Here is a 12,297-nt window from a genome sequence, read left to right on the forward strand (position 1 = left end):
AAGGCTGAATGTCTTTATTTCTGAGGGACTGCCAGCAAAATCTGACATTTAACATTAACGCTGACTTTATGATATTTGCCTCTTTTGAACCCTCGACATATCGAAGAAAACATCTTGACTTGGTTTCTTTCTCGTCTCCTTTTAACAACATGAATAGGAAACGTGAAAAATAACAGAAAGATGGATCCAGGAGTGCAGAGTGCATCCCAGCGCCTGTCATTTACTTGTTATGGATGCTTTTACATGTGGAGTCCACATAAGATGAGGCGTGCAGTTCGGTTCAGCTCTTTGAAAATGCACATAATGTCCCTGAAATTATAGACTGCAGGTGGACAGCAAATACATGCTGCCTTCTCTGACTGTTGGCTTGTTGGGTTTGATCAACAAAGGACGACTTGGAGCAGTGTGGATTACAGGCAGGGACTCTGATGCCCCTCAGCATTCACATAATGAGGCGAAGCTCAACTCCAGTAATGTGACCACAGTGCTAAAATATATCCTAAAAGGTCTCTTTTACAGGAAATCTTACACAGGTTATAAGAGCTGAGCAAAGACTGCATTTCCATGACTGAAGTAGTCAGTACACCACTAAGTACTATGAGTAAAATGCATCCATGTAAACTGCACGGCTGGATTAGCTGTAGAGAAAACAGCTAGCTATGCGTCTGCTAGCTAACAGCTAGCTCTGTACCTGCTAGCTAACAGCTAGCTCTGTACCTGCTAGCTAACAGCTAGCTCTGTCCACCACTCTGTCACTTCATGTCCATGTACACGAATCTGTAGATTTAATTCCATCTTAATGTTTAATCTCGTGCCACCGTCATGAACATTACGCCTGCTAAATGTCAGCATATTAGCATTGTCATTGTTAGCTTTTTAGCATTTAACTCAGAGCGTCGCTGTGGCTCAGCGCGGCCTCTGAAAGCAGCTCTTTTAGGTACAACACTTCATTTAAACCGCAGGAAAAAAGCAAAAGAAGAGGACAGAGGTTCAGCAGTATCATTGTTTCTCACAGCTATGGCTAAATCCTTGTTTTGCAATATTTAGGTGGATTTTTTTCGATTTTAGGCGGTGTTGTTCAGCTATTTTCCACTCAGACTCACAATGTGCAGCACAAACAGCTGGAGGAACCTTAGAAAAAGCATTTGAGATTGAAAAACTGGCTGTAACCTGATTTTATAATCATTTAATATCATAACGTGGACGCGGGTCATTAATCAGGCGCCGCTCCATTAACAGAAAATACTCTCCTGCTTAATCTTAAAAACAAAGTCTTATTTAAATTAGAGTCAGCCTGATTTGTTCCTTGTAATCACAGAGCAGGAGAGAGTAGATCATGTCTAACCCGTTCTGTCCCCTGGGGCGTCCTACATTTCCTCCCCGGTGGCGTCCATATGCTGGCAGAGCCGGCCAGGTGTGCTATCGAGCTCGCAGCATCACCTGAAGCAGCTCTCAGCAGGTGGACGTTCACCCTGCAGTCATTCATACGGCTCCAGGTCACGAGACATGAAAATTAAAGCTCAACTGTCCTTTGATTGATATTCAACTGCTGTGTTTTAACTTCTCCTGTCTAAACATGTGAGATTTATCTTTGACACATTTTTTCTCCATGTCAACGTCGTGGACATACCTGGAAGCTGCCCAGTCGAACTGCAGCCTCCCACTGCTGGCTTCACCGAGGACGTCTCTAGATTCAACGATTGTGCTCGAGGGCGTCTCAGCCACAGCTAAAGGAAGTAAAGGCTTCATCGTTTGAACACACACTCTCTCCATTTTGATCTTATTCAATATTTCAGGTCTTGCGCAGCTAATTCATCCAAATATCTTTGACCGGAGCTGCACCGCTCTCTCCAGCCGCCCTGTCCTCTAACATCAAAGCCAGGCTTTCAAATTCAGCCCTCATAAATTCCACAAGGGATGATTACATCAGATCCTGTGCAGCAAAAAAACACACACAGCAACACTTTTGTGCTTAACCTGGATTCAACTTCAGCGTCGCACAAAATCGAGCTTTGTCTCCAAACTTGAAAATGACAAAACTTCACCCAGACACAGAAATTGAGGCGATTTAAAGCCTCTGTCATTCTCTGTCTCGGTTTTCTTGTCTCTGTCGTAGAGGCAGTTTGTTTTGACTGAACAAAGAAGCTCTCCCAGGCCCTCAGCTGCTCATTGTGTATGCTGCGTGCAATCATGCTGCCATTTTCATCTCAACAACAAGAGACAGGAGGCGCGTGGTGTGTGTTAAACATAGATGGATAATTAGACATATAGATAGATCTGACGTCACTTTCATTGAATAAATGTAACTGCTGCTTAGATTTCAGTTTCAGATAAATCAAAAGTGTGCTAATTATGAGCTTACGTTTCTCAAGATTGATCTTCTTCTTCTTCTTCATTTTGTAAATCTGCTGCAATCACAAGCATTGTTTTAAAATCCCAGAAGGTCATTTAACAGCCTTTAGCGCTATTCTGAAGGTATTTCGAGAAAGCTCAAAGACTCTTACATCAACCTGAATGGAAAAATATTCCATCTGCTGCAGAATAAACAGGATTTTTACCCTGTTTAACTGTTTGCTATCCAGATAGACAATAAATTATGCAGCAGTAACCTCAAAAAGAGAAAAATCAGACATTAAAACAGCAGCCTAGAGGTCACGTTACCAAAAGTGTCCCCAAGAAGAAACTGACTGACCTGCACAGACCCCTGACCTCAACCCCATTCAACACCTTTGGGATGAACTGGAACATCCACTGGGAGCCAGACCTGATCTCCCAGTGCTCTGGTGTCTGAATGGGAACAAATCCCTGCAAAGTGGAAGTGGAAGCTGCTTCCTGCTGTTAGAGCAGATGATGCTCATGGTCTTGAGATGAGATGGCTGTGATGTTCAGGCGTCAGCATACTTTTGGCCATGTAAGGTTGTCAGCAGCATAATAAGACTCCAAGTTAAAAATGTAATAAGATGAAAGCGGAAGCAATAAATAAGCCATAGAAAGGGAGCGTGTGTCTGCAAGTGTTGATACTGCTTTATCTGTACAGCAGAGAAGGAGGGAGTGTGTGTGTGTGTGTGTGTGTGTGTGTGTGTGTGTGTGTGTGTGTGTGTGTGTGTGTGTGTGTGTGTGTGTGTGTGTGTGTGTGTGTCAGAGTGAGAGCCACTCTGACAGCTCGTCTCACAGCTGGGATACCCGGTCCTCAGGAGTGGGGCGATCAAGCCATGGGGGCGCGGGTTATTTTGAGAGCCAGAGAGGAGGAAGCGCTTATTTTCACCGCCATCCACCCCCCCACCCCCCACCCCTCACACCCCCCCAAGCTCACAGCCCCTCCTCCCCCAGCCTCCCGCCGTCTGACAGCTCCCTCTGTTAATTTGCACAACCTCAATTAGCCTTCAGTGGGGAGAATAAAGGAAGTGGTCAGACAAAATCCTCTGAAAGGGTCTATTCACCGCTGACAAGGGGAGTGTGTGGGGGGGCCGAGGGGATAAAAATACATCTGAGCCTGAACGTGCGTTTGATGTTTGCACCACGCAGCAGCGAGGCGGCTCAACCTCTAAACAGGGAACAGGTCTTTGAAAGCAGACCTGTGATGTCAAACGCCACTTTGAATGAATAAATGAAACGTAGGACAGGATATATATTTATATACGACGTCTGGATGCGGTCGCTGCTCGCAGAGATCTGTCAATGAAACGGTTTTGACTGGTGGGTAGAGGCGGAGAAGATAGAGTCCCATGTTGATTTCACCTATTAAGGAAGGCGGGGGGGCAGGTTAAAGTTGGATTTTCATTATCACAGCTGTGACATATAGATGGTGCAAATTGGGATCAGACTCAGCGTGAACACGGTGCCACATTTCTAACATACCTGAGATGTTCTGGATCTTCGCCTCTTTCATGCGAGCAGGTCATATTTCTGATGGCGACATGTCTGGCTGGTGATAGGCTCACTGCTTCCTACTGAGGATGTAAATCTTTACAAACAAAGCAGTGAAATCACAGATGTGTGGTTTAGACTGTAGAAAAGGCTCCACAGCTTCCTGAAACAGCTGGTCACTGTCTTTTTTACTCAAACAGGAGTAAATAGTTCATTTGTTGGGGACATTCAGCTCTGCTGGCGGCAGCCTGGCAGCATAGCAGCTTTAAAAGAGGAAAAAACTGGATGTCAGGGTTCTCGTCTATGGCCAATAATTTACTAATTACTCATTAGTGTGCACCGTGCAATTCATTATTTCTGTGTAACTTTGAGAGAAAGTGAAGTCAAATCATTCACGGTAACAGTTTATCTGAGCTTTTTGCCTCCAACAGTCCGTCTGCCTCACAGCTGATGAAGACACACACAAACACACCAGGCCTGACAGCTCGTTAATGTGTTACATAATCGTTTCCTTAACTCTGCTCTCACTGACGACGCCTCATGCTGCAACACGGAGCAACACATGACGGAGAGAAGCCACGTTAACGTTCATTTATTCTCTGCTAAAGGCAGAGTGGAGGATGGTGTGTGTGTGTGTCCTGTAAATCAGTAATTTTAGGGTGAAGACTTGGGCTGCGGTAAGATTTAGGTTAAGGATAAGTTAAGATAAGGGTTCGGGTGAGGCAAGCAGTGGGTATGGTTCTGCTTAAGGTTAGTCTCCAGGACATGAATGTAAGTCTATGTAATGTCCCCAGATGTGTGTGTGTGTGTGTGTGTGTGTGTGTGTGTGTGTGTGTGTGTGTGTGTGTGTGTGTGTGTGTGTATGTGTGTTATGGGAGGATGTAACGACGGAGACGAGGATCGAGGTTGATGTTTTTGTGATCGGGGCATTAGTAGCCATCTGTGACCTTCCTCTGTGCAGAAAGCCCACAGCTCTGCATTGTGTGTGTGTGTGTGTGGGGGGGGGGGTCTGCCTTCAATACATCCAAGCAAAGCTCTTTTGACAACACGGCAGCAGCAGAGCAACCGTTCATCACTTCAGACTTCTTCCCTGATCGAAGCCTCGTCCAGCTGATCGCTCAGACTCTGAGGAGCAGGTCTCCACTGGAGTGTCCTGGTCTTCACTGCGTCCAGTCTGAGGAGGCTGGATGGGATCCTGCTGTACTGCCACAGGTCTCTGGGTGTCAATATGCCAAACACCCAGGTGCACACAAGTGGACTCAATCAGCTCTGAACACATGGTGCATCAACATCATCTCACAAGAAGGTTTTTAGGCAGATGGCGTCGTGCTTGTGCATACGAGGAAACAGGGAACAAAGGGTGAGGACCCAAAGGCACAATATGAAGGCAGAGGTGCTGCAGCTCTAATGGTTTATTACAAAAATGGCAATAAACAAAGGGTTTATGGGAAGGTGTGGCAGGAAAACAGTTCAAACACACAATCAGACCTCAACACAGAGCAGGTAAGATCCCAAAGTCCAAAGCATTGAAGGTTCAGGAGAAAACAAAGCAATGGACCAAAAACCAGAGGAAGGGCTGCAAAGGAATAATACAGGCTTTAACACACCAGGAGGGGGTCAATGGGGGACAGGTGAGGCTAATCAGCAGTCACAAAGGCAGAGAAACACACAAAGACAAGACGTTCAGATCCAGGAAAAGGATGGAGCGCCAGGCTTCACGGCTTCAGCCTCCTCTGCTTCATCCAACAGGGCAGCCACACTGATCCATTATGCATTCTCCCATTCATTTTCAATTACAAGTATCCATCTCCATCAGACTTCCATCTGTTCTTCATCTGTATGGAGCCTAATTAAAGAGAAATCTGCAGGACAAACTGACTCAGTAATTAACAGTAAGGTTAGTGATGGCAGAGTACCAAAGGCCTGGAGGAGGGCATCATGTGACTCATCGTCGTTAAGCTTGACTCATTGGAAGCTTAACGTTGAGATGATCAAAGGTTTGAAACGTATTCACTCCGGACTTTTATCAGATTTGATAACTGAGGATCTTTGCAGCATTGCCTCAAGGCTGTCACACACAAATGATGTTTGAGCCAATGAGCCACATTACACTCACGTTAAATTATGATAAGCTCACATTCATTTTTAATGAATTCCATCATTTTTTTTGTTTGTTCGTTTTTTGCAAGTTTGCATCTATAACTGAATATTTTATACATCTTCATGGGTTGGCTGTGCTTTGTGAGCACTTCAGAGAGTCATTTTCCTTCTCTGGTTGACTTTTTTTAATGTTAAGGGGCTAAAAAAGCAGCTTTTTGTGCAGCTGAATTTTGTCATATTTGTTAATAATCACCTGCTGACCTCTTGTTGAGGTTTGTTGTGAACCGCTGCTTCATAGCAGTCATCTGTTCTCTAAAGCATATCATGCCAGTAATTCTTAATCTAATGTACAGTTCAGTTTGTCGGCTCTGTCTTTGACTAAATCATGACTTCTTATTGATTTCACACGTTCGTCTCGTTCCCAAAAGCTGCTTTAAATTCTTACTTTACTCTTGATTATGTATTCACCGTGAAGGACTCGTCCAGTGTCACGACATCCGGAAACTGTAAAACTGTGGTGGATTCAGGTGTGAACAACACATTTGGAAGACAAACAGAAGTTGAGCGTCTCTGCAGCCCAGTTTTCATGAAGCCAGTCCGTCTGCTAAGCTTTGCTCTCCTCTCATCTCATGCCTTCACTTCTGTCCTCCCTCCTTCTCTGAAGCTCGTCTTCTCTCTGTCTCTTCATCTTCCTTCTCCCGCTTTCCCCCAAAACGCATTTTCATAAAACCATCTCTGACAGCACAGAACCTCGCTCACCTGTTATTTCTTCTCTTCTCGGCTCCCCCCTGAGCACAGATGAGTGAAAACACAATGAGTCACGAAGCACAAATCCAAGCAGGAAGATGAAGACAGAAAAGAATCGCTTTGCTCGTGTCGCTGACGCTCTCCTGCCATCTGCCTGTTGACTCTCCTTTCTTTTTCTTCTTGAATATTTTATTCTGCTTTGTTGTTTTCCCAAATGCTTTTCATGTCAAAAATCCCTCTCCAACACTTCACCTTTTGTTCAGATCTGAGATGAGGCTGTTGCACGTTAGCTTGTTAGCTTGGCCAAAATATGATCCAGATTTTGCAACTTGCACAAGTTAATTAAACCGAGTTAGTTCCGTGTTTATTGCTTAACACAGAAATGAACGCTGGACAACAGTCTGAGACACATGCCAACCTGGAGTCAGCTGATGTGACGGATAACGAAAAGGACAAACAAGCTCAGCAGCAGAGACGCTGACAGACAGACTGACAGCTCAACACACGGAGGTTCGCTCGGGGCAAGTCGATGGAGGGTCGGGGAGGTATTTTTTGTCACAGCTTTCTGGAAAAAATTAAACAAAGCCTCTAAACAATGGTGCCAAAGATTGTCCACCCTGAATTCAAACAAACTCAATGAACACATGCTCCCCAGAAAGACTGAGGTGAAAAGTCTGCCAGCTCATCCAGGTTTTAAAGGCATGACGTGGATGCACATGAGGGGGAAGAGATGGCCTGAAAGTCCTGAAGAAAGCGACTCTTCGACTGCGTTTCCATTTGTGCAGTAACCCGAAACATCCGCAGTTAAAGGCTCTTCCTGGGTTATTTTAAAGCAGCTTTGTTCAGCCCATTATCCCGCTTCGGCTGTCTCCAGAGAGCAGAGTTCAAGCCTGATGTGTCCTATCTGGATGAGCCAGAGCGCCGTCTGCGGCGAAGCAGCGACGAGGCCTGAGCGCTCTGACCAACAATAGACGTGCAGCTCCGTCGGACGACTTCCTGTCTGCTGTTACCGCTTGACTGACAGGAAGGAAACCTCCGAGCTCTCTGGCTCACCTGAAAACCTGACGGCTGACAGCATGAATGCATCTCATTTCCATATGTGATTTCCCTGCAGCTGAAGGTAATGTTTTGTCCAAATAACATGACTAAGCGTTACTTCAGTGTCAGGGCTGTTGAAGCTCTGTCAGCACTGAGTGCTCAGATGAGGAGCAGATGAAGATGTCTCTTTTCTCCAGGACAGCATGCAAATCAGATTTACAGTAGCGAAGGCTAAGCTAATGTAGCGTTAGCCTGGTGTGAACAAAACAAATCCCACACGAGTTAAAATAAGTCAGTGTTGATCTTTGGGCTCACACTGGACGTGAACACGCATCTCCTGGGTGAACTGGACTTTGTTTGTATTACATCACTTCCTCCTTTGTTCCCGTCATAATTACTCCGACCACTCGAGGCGCCGCCTGACAACAAACACACAGACCTGATTCCAACTGGCAGGCTGCATCAAACATCAATTAACCAGAATGTGATCATTTTAAACTGACCTGAAAACAGCTCAGAGTCAATATATTTAATGTTTTTCCTCATCAGCTCCATTGATTTCTGTAAATATCTGCTTATTGTGAATCTGATGCAGCAACACGTTTCACAGCCTGAAAGATGTGGAACGCTCCAAGAACACCTGTTTGGATCGTTCCACAGGTAAACAGGCTGATTGGTAACAGGTGAGAGGATGATGATTGGCTGTGAAAGGGGCGTCCTGGAAAGGCTCAGTCGATCATAGAGGATGGAGCGAGTTCACCACTTTGAGAGCACATGAAAACTGCTGTCAGTGAACACAGATTGTTTGGAAAAGATGAACATTTTTCTCGAGCTCAGGTCGTCACCACACAGCACAGCAGACGACACGACGAACACTGGTGCTTAAATACCGTGTAGGCAGGTGAGTCTGGATTGCTTGATTGAGCACACCTGTGCTCAGGAGGGGAGGAGGCTGGACCTAAGCTGTCGGTCCCGCCCTGCAGAAAGACAGACTCAGACTTGACGGACAGGGGAGGGACAGACAGGACAGACAGGACAGACAGACCTGAGTCTGTCGGGGATAACGTGCTGTTAATGTGCTTCCTTTGCTCCGTGACAACACAGACGTTATCAAATAATCTCAATTATGTTTTCTTCGGTGTGACAATGAGGCAGATTAACTGGACGTTAATCAATGTGGTCCAAGCTCTTGGACATCTGGGTTCACTCACTCACTCACACACACACACACACACACACACACACACACGCACACACAACGCTTACCTGAAGCCTGAGCTGCAGCCTTTGTGCGGTGGAGCGGCTGCTGAGTTCAGCAGCACGGTGGAAATCCCCGGACTGCTGGCGAAAGAGGGAAGTAGATGGAAAATAATAGAAACAGAGCGAGAGCGACAGAAATGAAAGCATGAACAGATGAGTGCACTGTCACACCTTTTCCTGTAACACATGGGGTGATGCTGCAGGTCCAGCTCCACCTGTTGTGTTGGTTTCATGGATGGAAATGAAATCTATCACAGACTGTAAGCACTTCATTCTGCATCCAGCAGGTAAACATCGAAATCAAACTGTGTGCAAATTAGCTAATGTTAGCATGCTAGCAAGTTAAACTAACCCCTGAATCCTGATAAACATCAGCATGTTAGCATTAGCACTGTGAGCATGTTGGCATGTGGACGTTAGCATTTCTGTGAAAGACGTCCGGGTGCTGCATCACATGTAAAACAGCATTTCACATCGACATTTAACATGCAAACAAATATTTCCAAATGTAAAAACTTTCACTTCCACTTTTACTGAAAAAGTTTGGGTTTCGAAGAAGAAGAAGAAGAAGAATTTTAACTAAGTTTAAAGAATATGAGTTTGTAGAAAAAATAAAAAGCAAGTGTGACCTTTGCTTGGGGGGTGGGGGGGTGGGAGTGGGGGGGGCTGATTAATAGAGATACAAAGTGCTACTTTGTCAAGGAGGAGGTCTTATCTTATGTTCACAATGCTAACAGCTCACACTCTCTCTCTTTCTCTCTCTCTCTCTCACACACACACACACACACACACACACACACACACACACACACATCTCAGTGTCTCTGTACTCAAACTCAGAACTTCATTCATTTAACGTCCATCTCCTGCATGAAGAGCTGAAGGTGAGAGCCTCCTCCTCCTCCTCCTCCTCCCTGCAGCAGGAGACCACCAGAGACAACTGTGTCACGTGTCGCCCTCCAGTGGACGGAAACGACACGACAGCCCCTGAAATCATGTCATTCTGACTTTGGCACACCTGACCCAGCTGCTACTCAGGTACTGTAGTACTTGTATTGTGTCTATTACACTTTATTCTTCTGTTTTACTGCATTTCACAGGGAGATATTGTATTTTTCACTCCACTACATTTATCTCACAGACTTAGTTTCTACTAAACCTTCATTAAAAAACATGTTACGCTTATAAAATACAAAAAGGTGATAAAAGTACTCTTAAGGTACTGTTAAGGGTTCTCAAGCAGTCATTGAGTACCACTTGAGTAATACCTGAGTGTACTTGAAACGTGCTACATACACAAACTTTAAGTGTACTGAATTACACCTGTGAAAATCAGGATTCATGAGCATTTAAAACACACTTACAGTACAGTTGTAGTATATCATATAAATATACTTAAATATACTTCAAATGAAGTGAAATTAAAGTACACTTTAATTAAGCATGCTAATACCGTATCACAAGGGACATGACCATAAGTATATTTTTCACAAGTGCACTTTATTACTATTAAAAGTATTTGAAGTCTAATACAGTTTTTAAAGGTATCTGTCAAACATACTTTAAATTAAGCACAAAAAGTAAAAGTGTACTTGTGATGGCGTTTCTGTACTATTTCTAATACACTGAAGTACAACACTGTTTGACCTGGGATGTAGTATTCATGACCCCGAAGGTAAAGCTCCAAAAAGAAATATTAAAGTAAAGTCAGATTCGTGGTATTTTTACGTCCGTAAATGATCTGATTTATCCCGTCAGAGAGGAGTTTACGGGGGCACTTGAATGCAGCACGGTTTCGGGTTTTAACGCCACATTCCAGGTGAGGGAAGAATGTACCTGTGAAACTGTGATTTGTGAGGAAAGTGTTTCTGCTGAGCTGTGTCATGAAAGCAGGCTGCAGAGCTGAACTCTGAGCGACGTCCGTCCGTTAATCATTGACTCGTCCTCTGTGTCCTCAGTGGACACCAGTCACAGCGGCGGCAGGTCAGCTCGAGGCGGAAGGTGATCTTTGACATGTCCTAACGCCACCAGAGGCTGGCTGTGCTGCCTGCTTCTCACCCTCCTGACACTAAATCGTACTTTTATTTTTTTAATCCAAACCGGTTTAAGGTAGAGAAAGTGAAAGCAGGCGGACGGAGGTGATAAACCCGCGGGGGGAGGCCCGGCAGAGGGACCATTTCTACCTGAGCTCCGCAGGTAAGGAAACACCTTTTCTCTCTCTCAGCGTGAAGTTTGAACCCTTTAGTGTACATTCTGAAGATACTGGTCGAGCATCAGTGTTTGCAGTCAAAGTTCAGTCTCAGTCGTCGTGATGAACTCTGGCTGAAAAATGGCGCTCTGGAGCTTTTTCCCTATTTGACCATTAAACGCTTTAATCAGCGCGCTGGAAACGTTTTAATCATTCATCCTGAACTGGTTTTAAAAATCAAAACTTCATAAAGCTCGATCTGACAGGCCTGTGTGGTGTCTGTAATAGACTCTAATGTGTTTTAATACAACAGAAGAGAGTTTTAATCCTCTGTGGAGACTTTGAAGTGTCACTGTGTCAGACTGCCGCTTAGTGTTTGGCATTATAATGAAGTTTCACCTCTGCAGACATTTACACTGTTGTGCAAACTGACGCAATGAGAAAATAAATGTAGTGTAAATGACATAATTCAATGTCTTGGCTCCTCATAGTTAGAATCGACTCTTGCAGGTAAATGGGACACTCTTTTTCTCTTCATATTTAGTCTTCAGTAAGTTCACGTAGGCTAAAAAACACCTCTAAGCCTCTGCTTTCATTTTCTGTTTTCAGCTGTCTGACAAACATTAAAATCAAAAGTTAAATGAAACGTTCAGGTGCAGAGCACAGGTGAGTGTAACGACTTCCTTGTTTACAGAAAGGTCTACCTGTGCAAATACTGCCGGACTCAGTCTCACCTCCAGGGTCCAACGTATGAAAGACTTTATTACATCTGAATTAAGAACGTAACTGTAGTTATCTCAGATTAGCTCTGGGAGCTTCTGTGGTGGAGGATCGTGAGATAAATTAATTACAACATTTAGATTCAACAGGTGGAAACTCGACCCAGAGAGACTTTACAGAGAGCTTTTATTCTGAATTCTAGTGGAGATCTCAAAAATACTGAATATGCTGAAGACACACACAGTAACATTAGTGTCTAATGTGTTATCATTAATAAATTGTATTTTATTATATTATTGCACACATTTTATCAGCACTGGTTTTAGTGCTGGAGAAAAGGTGACGTAGCTGCAGTCAGAACAGATTTCCTCTCATTC

General features: G+C 44.4%; 1 protein-coding gene across 1 annotated transcript in view; it reads left to right on the forward strand.

Moving 5' to 3' along the window:
- Positions 1–8,792: 8,792 nt before the first annotated feature.
- Positions 8,793–12,297, forward strand: part of LOC139342546 (tumor necrosis factor alpha-induced protein 2-like) — a 45,560-nt gene continuing 42,055 nt past the window's right edge. The window contains exon 1 of the mRNA XM_070979716.1: positions 8,793–8,801. The gene's annotated coding sequence lies outside the window, so the exon portion shown is untranslated. The remainder of the gene's footprint in view (positions 8,802–12,297) is intronic.

This window comes from Chaetodon trifascialis, chromosome 14 (genome assembly GCF_039877785.1).
Source record: "Chaetodon trifascialis isolate fChaTrf1 chromosome 14, fChaTrf1.hap1, whole genome shotgun sequence".
NCBI classification, from domain to species: Eukaryota; Metazoa; Chordata; class Actinopteri; order Chaetodontiformes; family Chaetodontidae; genus Chaetodon; species Chaetodon trifascialis.